The sequence below is a fragment of the Sturnus vulgaris genome, chromosome Z, assembly GCF_052056855.1.
Source record: "Sturnus vulgaris isolate bStuVul1 chromosome Z, bStuVul1.hap1, whole genome shotgun sequence".
NCBI classification, from domain to species: Eukaryota; Metazoa; Chordata; class Aves; order Passeriformes; family Sturnidae; genus Sturnus; species Sturnus vulgaris.
This window is the reverse complement of record NC_142283.1, coordinates 51,855,450-51,876,848: the sequence shown is the minus strand read 5'-3', so window position 1 is coordinate 51,876,848 and position 21,399 is coordinate 51,855,450. Positions and strand designations below refer to the sequence as shown.

Sequence of the window (21,399 nt, the reverse complement as noted above, 5' to 3'; positions counted from 1 at the left end):
ATAATACCTTGTACTGATCAAGGGTGATGCTGTTAAGTAGCACCTCTGGAGATAACACAGACCTCAGGCAGCCCCTGTCCATGAGTACAGTGATACGTGTGCCCATCAATCCCTTATCAACATATAAGCCAGAAAGGACAGAAACTTATCGGGCTAATGCCAATATGGAAAATAAAAATAAAAAAGGAAGATAGGAGGTGGTGACTGTGGGAAGAATAGCCTCTCCCATGTTATCCAGTGTTTCCATTCTGTGTTTTTAATATTTACTTCTTTTCACATAAAAAAAAAAAAAGATGGAAAGCATATGACAGTCTCCCAATAAAAAAAAACCCAAACAAAGCTTATACACTTTCATAAGAGAAGACTTAAATAATGATTTTTCTATTAAAAAATTTAATATCAAGATAGAGGAATGTCTTAGTTAAATTGCTTAATCCTGTTAAACTGTTACCTTAATTTTTATCTTCTTATAATCATAAATTCAGTTTTTTCCTAGAAGCACAATAGCTTTTCTAACTTGGTATGTTCAGTTTGCCTTATCTGTAATGCTTTCCACACTGTATTATTGTCTGTAAACATATTAGTGAGGAATATCTGAGAAGAAAATCATGGTTTAATTTCACTAAGTCTCTTACGGCTTAGAGTAGCTCTCTCCATTGAGGCTGGTAGAAAACATAGCTTGTATTTGCGGCGATTATGCAATATGGTTTACCTAAGCAAAGATGAATTCTGCTGGAACTTCATACCTAACAACAAGTTTTCTCTGGACTTCTGGTATTGTCATTTAACACAAGATGGAGAGCGAAATAAAGCATAAAATTCCATAGAAACAGGGAGGCTAGGGAGAGGCTAAGGTATGTGTCTGGTAGCTTATTTAACTTCCTAGTTATATTTTTGTGTTGCTTTCCAATTGGTATCATGTTCTATAAGCAGTACCATAAAAGCAGTAATGGTCCAAGATCTTTATAATACAATACCTCCCCTGGGGTATCAAATAGCTAATAAAGGAAATTTCGGGAATCATAAGAACAGCACATATATATAGTATGACTGCCCTTGGGCATGTATCCACATGACTGCTCCTTAGGGAGTTTGTGAAGCTAGGGGGATTATCAATGTATTTTACAACTTTATGGGATTTTTCTTCCTTGAGCCTATGGCATGTTTTGAATCCCAAATAACTTTTTGCTGGAAGTTTCAGATTTTCCCTGTAAGTTGCAAACTTTACTTCCATTTTTCAGACAATAGATTTAGTACTGGAATAAAATACGAATGATTGGGTTCTTCTTTTGCTTTTTGCACCCCAGACATTATTTCTAAAAGCTTTTCTATGGTTTCCTCAGTTTGTGTCTCTTCCAGATTGACGCATGCTAGATATGTAGTCATTACTCATACATTAACTGACTTACTGGTCCTCCTTTTTTGTCCTGCTCCTCACCTTGACCTTTTTTGCTTTATTTACTTTTGAGATAAGCTATCTAACTCAGGATGAAAATTAACCACTTTAAAATTATGAGTGTTTGTGATAGTAGGACTGCTTTTCTCAAGGAGTATAAATTCACATTTGCTGCATGCTGGATTTCACCTGACTATTATTCATTCACAGGATCATCTGAGTCTTCTGTATTTCCCCACAAATGATTTTTTTTCTAAATAGTTTAATAACCCCAAGTAAATAGTTGGTATTACTCCCACTAACTTTTTCAGCTTCCTATCACAGTTTCAAATTTAATAGTTTAAGGCCTGAAATTGGAAGATTACCCGTGATTACAGAAACAATCCCAAATTTCCTATACATTATCATACATATATTATATAGTATATAGAATGTATTATAAATTTCCAAACTTCCTGTACACATAATAATTACAAATTTTCTGTTATACTTTTCTTCTCATAAATAATTCTCACTTGGGACTGATCTACTTCAGTTAATATCCTACCTTACTCATTAAAAAGACATAGGTCAGGTCATATGTACCTATCAAACAGATTATCTTATATATAGTAGGTAGAAAGAGTATTGAAAGTTTGGCAACTCCTTCTCATATAGCTATAGCTTGCAGAATATTTACAAGAATCAGTGTGTTGCTGTCCAGTCTTACTCACCCTTTATGGGTAAGTATTATTTGTGGTACAAAGGTTAGTGTGAGATAGTACACACAACAGAAGGCTAGAAGTGATCAATACCGTTTTTAGTTGCTGTTCATAACCATTCACTACATTCACTAAATTTCTACTTAATTCATAGCACAATTTAGCAATCATGCTGTAGCAATCAGACTTTTTTTCCAAAATTGCAGAATCTGAACTGTGATCTTACTCCTGCATGTTAGGAGGTATCTATGTATTTATTACAGTCTGCTGATTTAAGCATTATGTTCTGTTTCCTGATTAGGATAAATTTGGATTTCAAACAGGATACACTTTCCAAGATTTAATAAATAATGCTAATTAGAAAGCTTTTTTGTGTTTTATAACATGAAATCCAAACCAAAAGAATTTGTAGGCCTTACAGGAAGAAGAATATGAAGATTTAGAAAGTGAATAGATGTGAAATCTTACTTTGAGCCTTTGTAGTTTTTTCTGCTTTCCACTGAATTTCTCACCTAAGGAAAAAAAAAAGAGGCAAAATAAAATTTTAAGAAATTAATAATAAATTATGTGCGTAAAGAATTTAACTAAAAGTTGTCACGAGCAAGTTGGGTTTTTTTTTTAATTTAATTTTTAATCTAAGTGACGAGAACATTCTGTACACTGAGTACTTAATCCCTAACAGGAAAAGAGTTCTATACAATTAAAAAGTACACATACTTTCTTAGGTTTCATTCTATGTAACAGTAAATCTATGTAATACAAAAGGCAAAAGAATTATCCTTCAAATTATCACTTAAAAAACAAAATCTTCTTCAGTGCATTGAAATAAATACTCTGTTTCATTGTGGGAAGAGAAATAGAAATAGACTTTATAGAATCATGGACTATGTTTAGCTTTTTGCATGCAATCAATAATTTTTTTTCAATTTCAGATTAAGAAAATGAAAACACAAGAAACCGATTCAATACTTAGCTAATGTAATGCAGAAACTTAGATGCACTCCCTCCAAGAGGTCTAAAGGCAGCTCTCAAAGGGAATTTCCTCTCAACATGTGCTGCACTTTTCTATTAAGCTGAAATATTTGCTTCCAAAGGATCTAACAATGGTGGAGGATTTGTCAAGTTCAAGACAGTGGCAGAATATCTTCAGCTTAAATTTGTGTTCTGAAGTGCAGCTTAAGATTTTAAAACCAATATTCTATTGCTTATTTAATTGCAAAACAATCACAGAACTATTATTCATGATGGAGAAATGGGAAAGGACTTTAATGTGGGTCGTAGTTTAGGAATGGAACTGCCCAATTCAGTGGCCCCACTGAGACTGTCCTAAACCAGATGCCCCTTGCTTGTCCCCCTCTCCCCTCCCACTTCCCTCTCCAGCTTGGAGTCGAGAATTCAAATCACGAAAAGTGAAGATCATTAGTTGAGATAAGAACAGTTTACTAGAAACAGCCGTGAGATAAAACAAAGAGAAACAACAATTATATTAATACAAGAAGTATACAAAAGAGAGGGTAATTCATATGCAAAAATGCTCACGATGGACCTGGAGACAATGAACAATGGCAGATGATGCCACCACGGTGGTTTTTGGCAGGAAGCCACACCCTTCTTTTTGGAAGCCAGAGAGAGTCCCTTCCCCCACGCACTGTCATGGCAAAACTAGGACAATGGGTTTGCAAATAGCACAGACGGGGTCTTCTGATACTTAGAAATCTTTCCTTGATTATATTTTCCACACTAGAGGATTGAGTCATCTTCAGTTTTCTACCAAAAGTTTTATTTTTTTCTTAGTCAGTCTTAAAAGAACCTGGGCAGAGAGAACTGTTACTTTAATAGTGATTTTGCTGAACGCACTTCTGAAGCAACCAAATTCTTTGAACAACTTACCTATTTCTTGTATTTTACATAGAACCCATCAAGCAGTTACAGTTTTCTTTGGCAAACACACACATATTTCAGATTCTAGGAATTAAAGTATAGGAGCCTTGTCAGTGTATGTTAAAGCCTGTAGAGAGAATTGAAACTGACATTTTGTGTTCTTTATGTCCACCACAAGGCAGTCGGGTCTTTCTGCCTTCTGTGGCTACCTCTCCTCTCCCATTTTACTGGGAAAGTAGGATGGAGGATGGTCTGGCTTAGGTATATGTCATCCTCCTGGACCTTGGGCTGGAACCTTGCCCATAGCTGGGAAGCAGAGGGTAGATCCTATGTACGTCATGCTGACTTATCTATCCCATATTGTGCCCACAGTGCTGGCCAAAGAAGGTGAATGAACAGAAGAAATACGGCTAAAGCTAATTTTCATTCAGTTTACAAGACTGCAGCAAGAGACACAAAAATGGAAGGAAGGTAATTCAAATCTAAGCATTTGTTCTGTGTGCAGCAGATGCCTCAGGGCCCAAGAGGAGACACTGCAGCAATCAACACATTTTTTTGTTCTGTTTTTCCCTTTGTACTTTCATTCTTGATGGAGGTTTCTGTGCCAGGTTAAGCTCAACAGAACAGCTTCACTGTTTGTTCATTTTAATCTAGCCTTGAATCTTGCTGTGGTTCATAGATCCTGAAGATAATCTGATTTCATGTCTCCATAATACTTTTACTGTATTTTTGAAGACACCCAAGGGAACAATATTCTAAATTGGTACTAACAATTTATTCTGATACATTTTATTCTCTTACACTTTTTATTTTTTTTTTTTAATTTTATTTTATGAAAAGGCACTGGGAGGTGTCCTTAAAGACAGAACAAGTAAAAGTTGCTCTTCACAAAAATATTGTTTGTCAGAGGGGAAAAGTTCTCTTGAGAATGGGGAAACTGTGACTTTGAGCAAATGAGAAGAATAAAAAGTTAACACCACATCTGAGTAAATTATTTTTTAATATATCATCTATTCAGGAATCATGTCAGCATGACACTGGATTTCAATGCAGTTTCCACCCTCTTGCCACATGCTTCCAGGTGCTCTGTAGCAAAATGTGTAGTAAACACTAGCTCCTATTTAAAGCTAAAAGAGTGGTTTTTACTCTACATGCTCCTTTTCTCAGTAATTTCAACAAAGGGGACAAAAACTTCAACCCTCCCTCCCCCTAACCTAAAGGGAAAATTTTGAAACTACTTAGATGAATAAATAATTTTTCACATGTGAATAGTCAAAGTGAAGTTTTACTGACAGGGTAAAAGACATAAATTATACATGATTTGGCTCCTTCAGTAAGCATTGAATACAAGTGGCCAGCTGAGTGTTAAATATATTGAGCAAAGGAATGTCACTGTGCTCTAAGGCAATTTAAGACATGTATTTCCAAAAACATAACAATAAATAAAAAAGTGTATTTTATGAGTTCAGAGGAAAGGCATATTTTTAGAAAAGTAAATTACATATGCTGCCATTGAATAAATAAAATATCTAGTGGACAGACAGTGGGTACAACCTTTATTATACTTGAGAGATGAAATGTAGTTAAGATAAATGAAGAACTGTCTGTCTGCTACTGGAAAGTTTTCTGTTCCATTTGTAAGAATATTTTAAAAACATCAGTTTGTCTTCCTGGGGAACTCCACTGCTGAAGAGACAGGGTTTTGAATTCACCCTTTGTATGTCAACTTCATGTGAAGTTCTTCCAGTAAATGATACAATGGTTTCTGTTTCTCATTCTTCAGTCTTCGCTTTCTTTTCTTCTCATATTTCAACAATTCCTTCCCTCTCTAGTCAGAGGAACTACCATTTAGACATTATTTATTGGCATTAGAGCAGACTGGTGTTATTTCCATTACTTTCCTCTTTAAATTTTTTAAAAATTATTATTTTATTTTATTTCTTTTCCATTTTTTAAGCCAGACACTGTCTTCAGTATCAACGTACCTGTCCTTAACTGACCTCCTAACCCATTTTTCTTGTTCCATCTTTCAATGACAGTCTTTCACAGAAAAGCTGATATGAAAAAAAAAAAATTCCCTGAATCTTTATTATTTTTATTATATTTATAAATGAAAAAGCCTAAATATGCAGTTCCTCTTCAAGCAATAACTTACCCAGAAACACTGCACCAAAGTCTGCTGTCTAGTACCAGTATTAGTTTTATCAGTTAGAGTTGTGCTACTTTGAGTGGTATTGCACCTTTTACCTGTTGGTCTACTTATCAGTAAAATGTTTCCTCTGAGACAAAAGTAAGGACTATGGGGTCATATTTTTATTTTTCATAACCGGTATTAACTAGATAATCAAGCAACTGAATTTTTTGTGTTTCTGCAGAAGAATCAGCTTACTTAATGCAAATACATAATTACACTGAGGGCTTGTACAAGATAAATGCACCTCACATTTAGAACACAGTCTTTCTCAACAGTGATGCTATGAAACATTTATGAACACTGAAGTCTATACACATCAGCAAGCCTGCTAAAATTGAAAAGAGCTCCTTACTCATGCAAAAATAAGCAGATGCTTAAGTGTTTGCAGGATCAAGTTTTAATTTCTCTCCATGGGTATTGGACAGATCCTCTGTACGGGGATGAACTTCAGTCAATAAAATGATTAACAGCAGTAACACACACTGCAGGGAAGTGTATCCACTCCAGAAAAATTAATTTAAGTAGTGTTAGCTGGGGTCTGATCGGTGACATGTAAAGCCTTAAATCTCTTGAGATATGTTGCATTATAGAACAATGTCTGCAAATGTTTTACAGCGATGACTTGTTTTCCTTTCTTGCGTAGGACATGTCAAGACTTTTGTACCTAATGAAAGGTTACTATTTTACTTCATTTCCTCCCAACAATGTATTGCCCTTGTTTTCAAATTTAAAATATGTTTCCAGTCATCTCTGTTTACTTCTGTATTTTCTTATTGTGCTATTTTCTCTGACTAATTTCCAGTGTTTTGATCTTCAACAAGTCTGGCTATTAGAAATCTCAGAACCATTTTTGAATATCCTCTTCTAATTTGTAAAATTATTTGTAACTGAAGACATGTACATAAATAAATCTTTGTAACCTGATTTAACAGTCTATCTTGACATCGCCATATTCAATATTTCAATATTTAATCTTGACTTTGCAAACTTATGACATGCTTTTAAAAATCTGGATTACAATAGTCACCATTCTTCTGTTAGCATAGAGAAGTCATAGGCTTGGTTCCAAATTTACCGAATGCAATGAGTGAATTTTCCTGAGCCCCAAGATGTGGTTTGAATCAGTCCCCTAACTAGCACCAGAAATTAATTTAAAATAAATTTTTTATTTCATGCCTATTCCAGAAACCCCTGTATAAATAGTAGCTTGACAGTTCCATTAAGAAAGCCTGAACTCTTTGTACCTGTTTTTCCCAAAGGGAATAAACTGGTCACTCATCCAATATAATTTATTTCTAATATTTTCTTCAAAGATAAATTAATCACTTTGAATTTTTAACATGGCCTCTCATTTCTGTAAGTGGTGCTTGAACTTCTCTGCCATTTTTCAGTACTTGCACTTTTGTCTATTTCTTTTGATGAAATGCCATTTAATAGTGTCTTGTCTTTACATTCAAAGTAGGGATTACATGATAACTTTTGCTTGTTTCTCATTAAAAAATTGATATGGAAAATTTTTAGTTTTGGTATTCTGATGCCAGAATAAATGTAAAGGGCTTAGAAAAAGAACAAACGTACCAGCAGGTTCTGTGATAATAAGACGTATTAAACTCTGACTTCTGTTTCTTCATGAAGAATTCCCAATGTGAGGTTTCACAATATATTGACCAGTTCTGTTGCTTATCTAAAGCTTGTGATATTTGAGAATATATTTGTATGTGTGCACAATTTTACATGCTGAAATACATACTTGCTATTTCATCTGAAAAATGGAACTTCAAATTATAACATGACATCAGGACATAACCAGGTATATTAACAGTCTAAAAATTTACACAGAACTGCCATTCCAGTAGTCATGTTCTTGTCTGATATACTTAACAGAACTTTTATGCCTCTGCCTCAAAAAGAATAGCATGCAAAGACAATACGAGTAATGAATGAAAATATTATTGATAATAGAAAATTTATTTCACCATATTTTGTCATATATGTTCTTGTTCAAACAAGAGAGATTTTTAGGTATTGAGTTGGTTTGTGGTTTTGTTTTAGCATTGGGTTTTTTTGTTTCTTTTTGTTTTGTTTTGTTGTTGCTGTTTTTCACTGTGCTCTATCTTATTGCTGCTCTGAGGCTATTTTATAATCCAGAGGACTTTGTTTTTAATAAGCTGAAATTGAGTTTAGTTAAGTGGAAATACACCATGGGAAGTGAAGAAATTTCAAAACATGCCCATGACAACAATAAGCAAAGTCTTCTGTGTCTAGTTGCTGAGGCAGAAAGGATATATAGAAATAATTGCATATGCAGAAAAAATTGTATACCTTTACAATGTGCATATTGTATGAAAGAAGATCATTTGCAGTTAAGATTTGGAACAGATCAGTGCTTCATGATGACATAAGATGAATAATATTACTTAGTGTGTGGGCAAGTTCTAAGTCACAAAGATTGATCAGGAAAACAACCAGAAAAGTTACTGTGTTTGTGGGTCAGATTACTTATATCACTAAAAACTCAAGCTTCCTATGAGCATGTAAAATTATTTTGTTTTTTAAAACCCATATGGAGACTAGCAAGGCTATGCAAACAAAACTGAACATTAAAAATTGAAAAAGGGACAATGCAGCCCATTAAACCATTGGGGGAAGGGAAAGGAGGCAGGGGAAGAGAGGGAGAGATAGTTTGTTACTGCAATTGAATAAGGAAACAGGTAGTAAAAACCAGAAGACGCAAATAGAACTAGAAAGCTCTATGATCATTCACATTGCTTTCCTTTTCTTCTCACTGTTTGTCACTTCTATGGTATACACAAATACACTTTAGCTTAATGTCGATTATTCTCCTTAAGAATGAAAAGTGGGACAATATTCCTTTAATTACTCAAATATGGAGTCCAGAAGGCTCTTTAAATAGAAAAGTGAGAAATTTACCAATTATAATATAGTGAGATACTTGTAGAAAACAAAATTTATACACTTAGAGGAACCACTGCCAGACAATAATCCCCACAAGATCTGCTACACTACAGAAATACTTCTCAAATCAAGTGACAGTCAAACTGGATATTTGTCATAAGAGACCTACTAAGATTTTACCTGATACTTCTCTACCAATGGGTAAGTAAATGGAATACATATGAATGGGGATAAAATAGCAGTGGAGTCCTTCTACTCCCTTCAGGGACAAATTATTTTCTCCTCAAATATTCTTGTAGAAGAATATGTAGGTCTTTATTATCAAAACAGTATAAAGTCTTGCTTAGGATAGAAGAAGTTTGATGGATGAACAGAATGATTTTTGTACATGTATAGTACTAATAAAAGTTTCTGAAATAGCAGCTGTATACTAGTATATATAAAAAAAGTAGAAGAATAATGTTAAATTACAGCTACCATCTTAATTTTCATGAATTTTAAGCCATGAAATACTGCGTAGATCTAGAGAATTGCTGTGCAATATTGAATTCTGCCATTTATCTTAAACTAGGAATAAGTGAAACACTGGATATCATTAAAGTTAATAAGGGAATCATCTTAGTTGTTCTCAAGAGGTAATTTTGAACAGGAAAGACCCCCAAAACTGAGTTTATATTCAGAGTTGCTAGGGAATTAAATGAAATGGTTGCCAAGGTGAAATAATATATGAAAATTCCTGACATATATTATCCAAAGGTCTGTAGTCTGATCTTCCATTTTGGCTCAGTGTTACCAGTATGAATATACACGTACTGTTGCTAAGGACTGATGCTGTTGCCAGGTGAAAATGGCCCATATTAACCTGCCACAAATATCTAAATATGTTGATAGAAAAGTGCTGATAAAAGACAGGAGAAACATGTCTTGGAAAATTGGATGATCTATTTTATCTGCAACATAACAGTGAAGTGACTTTTCTCGCTCTTTATGCATATGAACTCTAACCCATAAAAGTATCACTAAAGTACCCAACAATAATGATGATACTATTAAATGAACATTGTGTTCTACAGAATATAAATCTTAATCAGGCATTCAATGTAACCTATAAAATTGTTACTGAGGGGATATAACTGAAGTGAGATAGTGTGTAATTCAGACTAGCAAAGACATATGATCATTGCTTCTGTATCTTTAACATGGATTCTTTCAAGCCATTCTTTCTTCTTAAATGTTATGAAATTTGAGCACCATTATCTCAAAGCAACTAAGAATATGCTTAAAATGATTAAGTAGATACTTTGAATGAAAATGAACAGGTGCTTTAGTTGCTGTGTGTCACATAGGTAACAGGCAGCTTTTTAAAATGCTGGCAAAATTGTAGTCTAATGTCTTTCTGGCAATTTGCATAGTATTGCCAATAATATTTTGTAGTATAATATTGCTTGTAAAATCGTAGTTATTTCAAGGAGCAGGTCCTTGTTTATAAATCAAATAAAGAAAGGAAATCAGCAGAAGCCATTAGACAGAAATATTCACAAAGGAGGGCTTGAGAAACAGTTACAGTATCCTGTCTTGATAAACACAACATACTGCATGCATAATTCTAGCTTTCATTTGTCAGTATTGAGTACAGAGCACTGACCTACACTATGCTACAGAAAAAGCTATTGTATTTGATGAAATTATACATTTTGAGAAAATAGTTTACACAAGGGCAATGTGTAAATGGCAAAGTCACAGTGTTCAACCACAGTTTTCTCCCTCTTTAGGACTTTTCCTCAAAGATATTTTACCATCTTCTACGTCTTTCAAGACAGCTTTATTCTTGCTTTTTCCAGGCTTTAAAAGAGACTTGTAAAAAGTCACTTAAGAGTATGATCTTTACAAACATCTGTTTGCTGTTATACCCAAACTCAGAAGTAACTCTTGAAGTCACAAAAGCTAAGAAAGCACGATTGCTCTTGTGTTGTGGAAGTTTGTGTCTGTATGCTTAGCTTTGACTGACACATCATTTCTTCTCTGGACCCCAATCTATTTTCTGCCTCACTAAACTTACAAAACTCTGCATAAATTGTTCTTCTCAGCTTGTTCTGTAATCCTATGAATACACAGTCTTCCTGTTCATCCCTTCAGTCAGTAAGTGCCAGCTTTTGGGTCCTGGAAACAGTTTTATTTATGTGAAATAAAAAAGTGTGTGTCAGGGGGGGAGTAGTTGATCAGAAAGCTGTGAAAACAACAAGATTTTGAACCAGAATTTGTTTGAGTCAAGCAAAATAAATTATTATGGTTTCCATCAATCATCATAGAAACAAACTTAGACTAGGTAAGTTTTACATGGAAAGATAAAACTCGGAGTGATTTCAGTTTATAAACTAATCCCTTTTTGATTATTCTTTTGAGCATGAAACAGAGATCATGCTGAGAAATTACAAAAAAACCACCTCTGTAGAATGAACGTAAATTATCTTGATATATTCTGCCATTTTGCATCTGTCAAAAATCTGTCAAATTCCTCATTTTTAATGGGAAACACACAATATCCCATGCATGCCCCTAGCATACTTTCACAACTTATAAAGCATACGTGCATTTTCAGTACTTAGAATGAAGTATTTATATATTTTATCCCAAGGCCATTAATATGTACGTATATAATTAACACTGAGTAACTCGTATTAATTAAAGTGGCTTCCAGGAGGCACTGCCTCCAAAGTGACAGAGTGACAGGAAGCTGGTGTTTGTGGAGATACAATGGGAGAGATGTTCAGCTTCACATGAATCTGAACTCCTGCTTCAGAGCTTTGAAGTTGCATGAATACCTATGATATGGAAGGGAATGACACAACTGGGTAGTGGTGCATTAATGTCCTGCCTTGCTCTATTCTGTAAGAAAGAGAAAGACAGCAGGTCTTGCCAACATACACAGCAGCAATGGTATCTCCCGTCAAAATATTTTGCTTTTGAAGACTTTGCATAGGTCAAGAACATAACAAAAATGACAGTTCTCTTTTGAGAGTATGTCATGTGGCACCTGTTTTGGTAAGAAACAATATTGTTGACAGTACTGTCTTGTACAAAAGGTGTCCCCTTTCTTGTTCAACTCAGTTTGTTTTCCCCAAGTAACAACTCTGAAGTGAAGAGTGGTCCACATCTCACCTGTGTCCAGCCCCTGCTATCTGCTGATTGGGGTAAAGAAAACTTTCTGACCTTTTTTTCAGGCATAGTATGTAATACCTCAGACTTTTCCCCTATCACTATTTATATTTGACCTGTCACTGTTTTCAAGACCAGAGACATGTAGCAAATCTGGTAGGGCTTAAAGGGTAACCTTATTCTTGAGAAGATCCACATTTTCCTCACTAGTTTTCTTGGAAACACCTGATGTCTGAGCAAAGGACAGAAGTGGTGCATGTAGCTAAGGAGACTGGAGAGTCCAGAAAGACTTTTGAATTGCTAGGAGGAAGTGGGCACTTTGGAGACTTAGGAGTTGAACATGTCCAAACAGAAGTCACATTTACAATGTCATATGCCAAGATTTCCCCACTGCCAATAAACTGGATCACTTCAGGTAACATCTTGAGATGCTGGTAACATCTGGAGTCTGGATAGATGTGATTGTTATTTAATTTTCTAATGAATAGAGGTCGTTTGTAACTCCATACCTGTTTCTCTTGCTCTCAGTCATGTTCCCAAAAGAAGAATACACAGGCTTTCTGTGTTGACTTTTAGCGATCACTAGCCTGCTCATGGGTGAGGGAGAAGTGCTGGTTTAAACTCAAAATAGTTTAAGAGGTATGAGTAACAATATTGCAATGAATTCAGAAGTCTGCTAAAGAAAAGTACCAGAAATTCCAATAGATACAATGATAAAACATCTGGAATAATCTTATAGATAATTTTAGTATTTTTGTTGCTAAACAAATAATTTACTCTTGTGTATATATATGTATTATCACATGTAAGTTTTCGTATAATTTTAGAATTTGCTGATCAGAGGAAGAAAAATAACTACTATTTAATGAAAAAAATGACAAGCAAGAGCCACTAATAAACACCTTTGCATCTGTTTCATTTGCTTACTGGCAAGGCTTGGATGATGGGATGCAAAAAGATAATAAAATCTACCTGTTCATTCAGATAACTCTCAGAACTGCTAAGAAGATTCCTCCAAAGTCAATATATACTGCCACAAGTGCTAAGCTAATTAGGAAATCTCATAATTTCTTACAAGAGTTAATCAGATTTTCTAGATAGGCCAGTATTGTTTTCCATGTTTTCTGGAACTGAGGTGCATGTGGAAATACGGAAGCTTCCTTTAATTTTTGCAACTTGCTTCTTTGTACAGTTGTTTTTCAACCTTCTTGCTTTTTTCTTTGGGTATCATTTGAAACTAGTTATTATAAAACCCTTAAAGAACACTACTGGTAAACTTTATTAATAACATTTTAAAACTTTAATATACTTTGAGTTTACTGGATCCTATATAACGTCCTATGAAGGAGAAATACGATTTATAAATCCTAAGGTTTTCACCATATATTACAACTACCCGATATTACTCATAAAGAACTATGTAAGGCTTTGTGTTTACAAAGAAGACTCAGAGAAACTCTTAGGAATGTTTTACTGAGAGTATGGAAACAGAATGGAGTCATGATGTTTATATAGGAGATCTTAAGGATAATTAGATGCATCATCACAGGAAATGGTCTTCCAGCTGTGTCCTATATCTTCAACATAAAAATCTGACATTTCTCCCTTCCTTTTATCTGATCTGCCCACTTTCAAGGTAATGATGGAAGAACCCTGTTACGTTCTAGAAGGATAACAAGAGGATATCATAGACACAATGCTGGAGAAGTTTTCCTGAAGGTACTATGATAATATGTTACAGTCTTCATTATTTTGGCACAGAGAAAGCCACTGAGTTCTGACAAGACAAATACCTACCTTTCAGACATATGCATATCAAACATATTTCCATACACATGAAAAATACTAGTATGTTATCAAATAAATCATCATACTTATAGAATTATATATGTTACATAGCAGTTGGAGACAGAGTTCAGAGAGATCTTATTATAATCAGGACAAAATCACACCCAATCAACATTTTTAGATCCAAAGGAAAAAATGGAAGTAAGCAAAAAATTTGTAATGCATAAAATGAAGATACTTCTGGTTTTGCAAATTAAGTTTAACACAGCTATCAAATATACATATTTATAATAGAAAGCCAGACTTGTTACAAAAACATACAGCATTTGGCAGATCATAGGGATTTGAAGTGTTGTTTATAATTTATTATGTCAAATATCAAGTCTAAAATTTAACTGACTTTCCAAGCAAACCTTTTTATAGGCAATATCTATGTATATAACATGTTCCCAACACTGTACTTTAATTTAAATTACTGAATAGCTTTCAATAAAAACAACCAAAAATATACTTTTGCAGCAGGATATTAATGAAATTGGAACAGTCACAGTGATGACATAAGCAGAAGCTTTTGTTTTCTAATTTCTGTGAGTAGTAAAAACCCATAACAGAAGAATTCCAAACGACTGATTTCCTGCTTTTTGGCTTTACAACCTGGTGTCGTCTGTAAATGCATGTCCCTCTGCTCAAATTTATGCAAATTATTTATTCTTGTAAGGAGAAAACTGTTTTTATGTCAACGTGACAGAAAACCATCCTCTTTTCTCTGATTTCCTTTTCTACCACAGGATTTTACACTCAATTTATCAGGCAATTAAAACTTGAATCAACGGTTACATAGCAATTGTGCTATAAGGGGAATATATTGCAAACAAAGGTTTGATTAACTCCTGGACATAACAGTAAAAACTGTAGCTGGGGTCTGTGTATCATCCTGATAACAAAAGAAAGCACTTATTCTTTAATTGTCCTCTCTGAGGAACAGAGGAAAGGATGGGATGTAATGAAAACAAAGATAAAATATGAACTAGGCAACAAGTAGCCAATTTCAAACTTTGGTCAGTGAGTAAAAGCAACTACCACCTTGTATCTCTTTAATTACCATAAAGTGATTTGATCTTACAATAGCTTCTTGAGAATTCCATACATTACAGATGCTTAGCTGCCACTAGCAGATATTTTTTATTCATAGTTTCAAGGCAGACCATAAACATGGTGAAAGGGAAGCTTTCAGTTTTAGGGAGGAATATGATTCAGACTAATTTCTTAGACAAAATGTTTGTGCTCTCATTCTGGATATACATATTCAGGAATTTCCACCTGAACATAAGGAAGAACTTCTTTACTGTGCAGGTGACTGAGCACCAAAACATTGCCAGAGGGGATGTGGAGTCTCCCTCACTGAGGATATTTAAGAAGAGTTTGGAGAAATCCTGTGCCATGTGCTCTGGGATGACTTTCATTGAGCAGGAAGGTTGGACCAGATGATCCACTGTGGTCCCTTCCAACCTGACCCATTCTGCGATTCTGTGATACTGAGAATTTGATATCCAGGTTGGTAGTTTGGCTTTTCTTGTGAGGGCCTTATCACTTTGAAAATCTATGCCAGCTTTCACAGTATTGCCTGTCAGAGATACACATGTATATATGACGTAACAGTCATACAGCAGAGCTTGGCCCTCTATCAATTTCTCATATAACTTGTATTCATTCCATAATTCCTTTAAAGATGCTTTCCCAACTACATGACATCTGGATCTTGTGAATTTTGTCTGGTGTAGAGCAGTTGTTCAGAAAAAAATGTGAGAAGATCTCGTCTAAGCACTGTTTTTTGACACAAGTTATGAAAGCATGTTCCAGGAGAAAACTAAGTATCAGATGTTTAGTCTGGTTACACAGGAAATTATTCTAATATCAGGCTTGTCATACCTCAAGTGCTATTTTCATGGCTTGAGTGGAACTATAGGCCTATTGTGACTGAAATGATAATGTAATTTCTTGTTTACAAGTAAAAACCTGTGCAAATTCTACTTCTAACATCTTTTCCCTACAAGGCAACTCCATTCTGTGACTAGGAACAAACCATGAGCTGTCAAGAGAATTCTTGAGCAAAGAAAGCGCAGTGAGAATGGGAATGCAAAGTACAGGCCACATCATGACATGCCTCTCTGCTTGAATTCCAGACTGAATGATCCCTGCTCTCCACTCTAAACAAATAATTGTGTCCTTCATAGCATTTTTTGAAGAGATAAGGCCTTATCCAGACTTATGAGTGGAAATGGACCCTTGTTTGATTTCAGAGTTTTACATAAATTTTCAGAGATCAATGAATGCCAGAAAGTATATTTTCTATGGAGGAAAAGAGATTGTATGTGCATAGAAGAGGGAATTGAAGGAGAAAGAAAATAGAAGAAATAATGAAACTAAAGTTATGCGAAGAGAAGAAGGAAATGGGGAAGAAGGAAAACATGTTTAGAGAGGGAAACTTAAAAAAAGAAGGGAGAAACTGAAAAAGACAAAGAGAATAAAGGGAAAAAAAAGAGAAAGAAGGAGGAAAAATAGAAGAATGAGGAGAACTGGAGAAAGATAGGTGATCAAGTATTCTTAAAAGTATGATAGTCCTTTACGTATACATGGTAAAATAGGAAACACGGAAGAAGATCAAGAGAATGTTAAGAAAGGACAGCCAGTCAACATCTCTGTCAGTGTGGAGGAGAGGGAGGGCACAGGCATCATGTCTGCAGAAAGACCAGTTAATAGTTTTGGGGCTAATGAGATAAACATTGAGAAAAGGTTAAAACTTAATATACAATATTGAAAAATAGAATATTATACTTAAGATATCATATCTTAGTGTTTTTCTCACCTTTTCTATAACATAATTGCTTTGTGGTTCATAGGTTGTTTCACAATTTTTCCTTCAAAACTTTTCTTGCTGTGTTTTCATATTGTAGGTAGAATTCCCATTTAAGAGTTTTATAAGGGTGCTATTGTTCAGAAAAGGCCTTGACAAGTAAGCAATATATTTCATATCAGTCCATTTTGAAATTCCAGTTTATCTGTTTCAATATTTTATTTATTCACAATTAAATCTTTATCTGAATTACCAGGGTTTTTTTCTTCAGTTGATTTGTCAGATTTATACAGGAGCTGATAAAGCAATTTTCTTAATTCAGAGATGCCAGCTTGTCAGAACCTAAATCAAGGTGTTTCTTCTAAAACTCATCTTGTATCAGGAAGCCTTCTGTGAATACAGGGATGCAATAATGTTTGTTTGGTCTTTACTTCTCCCCAGAGGTATGGTAATATACAATTGTGAGTAAATGACAGAGTGAATTTCCTCTTTCATCCTTACTCTATAGGGTTGTTTTTATTTTTGAATTTTCTATTCTTAAAACTAAATAATCTCTCAAGTCACATTGTGAGTCCAAGAGTTTCTAAGATTTCAAATTAATTCCTGTTAATTACTGTAGCCAAATTCAGAAGGATGAAGAAGAAAATTCAAAATATACTCAATTTTTACCAAAGAAAATTTAAGCAGTAGTAGTATTTCCTGTACTGCTTTACAGATGTCTTTCTTCTTTTAAAACTATAGGTTAAGAAATTACACTTCTGCAGTGTAAAACTCCATAATCTATGTTCTAAATGAAACATTTAAGAAGTCTACAATACTGTGTCAAAAGGGGTATGCTTAGATGAAATAAAGCCCTGCATAAGAAATTATATCCTAAAAGCTGTCATCGTGTCATTAATCCCTGAAATCAACAGTTGTGACTCAAGAGCTGAAACCTAATTTCAAATAAATCAACTAGAAAATACCTAGTACCTAAAACTCCCAGGGCCTTCTTTGATAGCATGATTCTATCTTGAAATTAATACCTATATATCTATATCTGTCTCTGTCTATCTATCTATCTATCTATCTATCTATCTATCTATCTATCTATCTATCTATCTATCTAATCTATGTCCTATCTCTAATCAGCTATTGTGCTTGTATTAATCTAAGGAAATTTTCCCAAACATTCTAAAGTAAATGTCTAAAATGAGTGTCATGAATACACATTTACTGTTTTTTAGGTACTCAGGTAATGATTATTTGCATGCATACTGCTACAGTTTTCGGAAAAACTGTAAGTCTAAACAAAGGCTTTCTCTTGACACTGAAACTCAGTCCAGTTATACACTGCCAAAGAACAGAATATTGGATTACTGAAAACAATGGTCCAATGAATTTTCACAGAAATTGGGTCAGTGAAATATATTATGAAAGCAGAACAGATTTCTAGAACTTTCTAGGAAATTCCATACTGTGGATGAGACCTTAAAAAGTATCTATTCACCTCCCTGTTAATCTTTAGTATTTCTGGTTCATATGTTAATAGTAAAAATTGTGTGGCAATGTTACTTACACAACTGAATTGCAGCATACAAGAAGCACATAAGAAATGACAGAAATCATGAAATTACTTGAGGAGCCTATGATGTAAATTTATGGTAAAATGCAGGAGTACTTATGCTGGATATATTCTGCTATCACTTGCCATGATAATAAAATTCCCCATGATATATTAATGGCAAAGTTGAATGTATGCTTTCCAAGGACTCACTATCACTTGCTCTTAATTACTGAGAAAATAACCAAAAAAAAGGTAAATGAAAGTTGGAAGAAATTTATTGCAATATATACTTCCTGTTATTTTTGTGATATTGTGATATCTGTAAATTTGTGGAGTGTTGGGATGAAATGAACTTGTCAAGACTGAAGCAGAAAGGTGTGGGAAAGCCCACTGCAGTTACAGTGAGGAGACTGGTGCACTCCCAGCATCCTCTGTGCATACATGTTAATCACCTCCAAAAAGTTCTCAGTTCACTGTAAAATTATTGGTTTAAAAGTGCAGCAATATTTTCCATATTCCTAATCCCTCTTTCCTATTGGACTCTCACCCTTTAGCTCCACCTCCATCCTACCTTATATAAGTTGTGTTTACCCTTGCCCTTGTCCCCTTTGGTGTACCCCTTTGTACTGTGCTCACCTTCGTCCTATTTGTTATTTTCGTATTAATAAATCCTCTTTGTTTTTGGGTCACCAGTCTGTGGAGTCTGGAGACCTCTCACCGATCTCCTGGGTGGTCTGAGGGTCTGTCCATCTGGGCCGGACCCCGAGTGGCCACAGTGAAGGAAGACCAACAACAAAGGTTTATCAAAGAGGGAGTAAGGCTGCAAACCACATGTAAAATGAAAAGTCCACACTTAAATGCCAGAAAGGAAAGGAAAGGTAAGTATGAAGGAGGTCTTAGGAGGCACAATTTTGAGTACAACTTGATTGGTGCATGAATGATATAGATACAGAAAGTCTAAGTCATACAGTTTTCAAAGAACACATTCTACTAGAGATTAACAATGTTGAACATCTAGAAAACTAATAGGCAGCAACAACTTTTTTTCTCTCCTCCTGTATGTAATTGGCATGAAAATTGATGAAAATCCTGTTTGAATAATTTGGATAAATTATTTGGTTATGCACTTGAAATGACCTGAAGAAATTAATGGGTTTAGAAATTCAAATTTCATAAATTAATTTTGGATTTATTGCTAAATCTAATCGGAGTTGTTCCTGATTTACGTACCTTACATACTTTCCTTCAAATGTCTATTTATAGGAATCAGAAAATCCACATACATCTGATTACAATTTTCTTTACCTGTACTTTTGTATTTTATGATATGCAAATTTCAACTCAGTTTTAAAAATTGAACTGACATTTTTCATAATAAAGAAACTTTCACACTGCCTGTGTTCACATTTCAATATTACAATCCTTTGTATTGCTGTAATACTTTATTTTGTAAGCATTAATAATCATCTCTCAGAGCATTGCCAGAGGCGGATAATATAGGTATCACTAGTGTTTGAAGGAGAAATAGCATAGTCTTTTATCAAAACCTGATAAAAAAACCCCCTGTCTGATAAGGTACCATTTGGTGAAGGGTGAAAGTGTGTTTGAATTGAATATTTTATGGTAGCAATACTTTTACATATTTTTCAGAAGCATAATGATCTACTGCAGTAATTCTCAGTTTAAGATGTACCTGTTTCATTCAGAGAAACAGCACAGAGAGTAAAAATTACTTCTTAGCTACCTGGAGGCACAACTATTTTTTGAATGAATTATCTTTTCTTCTTCTAATCGTTGAGACCTTAATTTTTTCTATTAATTGAAAAATAGTGTCCTCAATATCAAATGCACTTTAGAATCAACCAAAATACATTCAGAAAAAACCTGCTGCAACAGGTTGAGATCAACAACATTTGATGTTTAGTTGTAACATGTTTTTCACTATAATATCCTGTTTGTCTCACAACTACAGCAAGGCAATTCCCCTTCACACTTTTTACTCTTAAAAAACATGACACATATTTGCTGTATTTGTAGGCATGGAGGCCAGTTCTTTTTACTGTACATGGAAATTGTTACCTTTTTCTAAATGAAAAGGTATATACTGCTCGTGGCAAAATTACTCATAACAAGATTGCTCATTGCTGAATTGCTACACTCGACCAATATGCTGCTGGCTTTCCAGGAAATGCTATTTTGTTTTATGCAACTGGGAAATTTATAAACTATCTTCTGCCATTTTACTAAAAAATAGGGGAAAACTTTTAAACTTGATACCAGAAACTGTTCAAAAGATGCAATATCACATAAAAATTAAAGCTTCTTTCCCCGAAAAGAGGATCAATGTCCCAACTAAAATGCATGTGGACCAATACACTCAGCATAAGCAACAAACAAGATGGAATCCATTGTGCATCATAAATACTATGACATCATTGTCATCATGCAAACATGACGGAATGTCTCACAAAACCCAAGTGCTGCAATGGATGTCTATAAACACATCAGAAGGGATAGGCAAAGGAAGAGAGTTAATGGAATAGCCCAGCATGTTAGGAAGTGTCTTGATTTTCTAGATTTTAATGATGGTTATGAGAAGGCTAAGTTATATTTAAGAGTATATATACATATACTCTGCTATAGAATCAGGGTGTAAAGACAGAAAATGTTTTATAAGCTGATGAGAAAAGTGAATGGCCTCAAGTTCTGCCAGGGGAGGCTTAGATTTGATATTAAGAGAAATTTCTAATTTGAAAGGTGTTCACTGGAACAGGTTGGCCGGAGAAGTGATTGAGTTGCCGTCACATAAGGTATTTAAAAGATGTGTAGATGTGACACTTAAGGACATGGTTTAGTGGTAGACTTGGTAATGCTGTGTTAACAGCTGGAATCAATAATCTTAGAAGTTTTTCAAACCTAAGCAATTACATGAAATATATATTAAAAATATAGTATCCCTCTGGAAAG

General features: G+C 34.4%; 1 protein-coding gene across 46 annotated transcripts in view; it reads right to left on the bottom strand.

The window, feature by feature from the left end:
- PTPRD (protein tyrosine phosphatase receptor type D) overlaps positions 1-21,399 on the bottom strand; it is a 1,149,067-nt gene that overhangs the window by 446,729 nt on the left and 680,939 nt on the right. For all 46 annotated transcript variants that reach the window (XM_088156870.1, XM_088156871.1, XM_088156869.1 and 43 more), the window contains exon 8: positions 2,566-2,609. The gene's annotated coding sequence lies outside the window, so the exon portion shown is untranslated. The remainder of the gene's footprint in view (positions 1-2,565; positions 2,610-21,399) is intronic.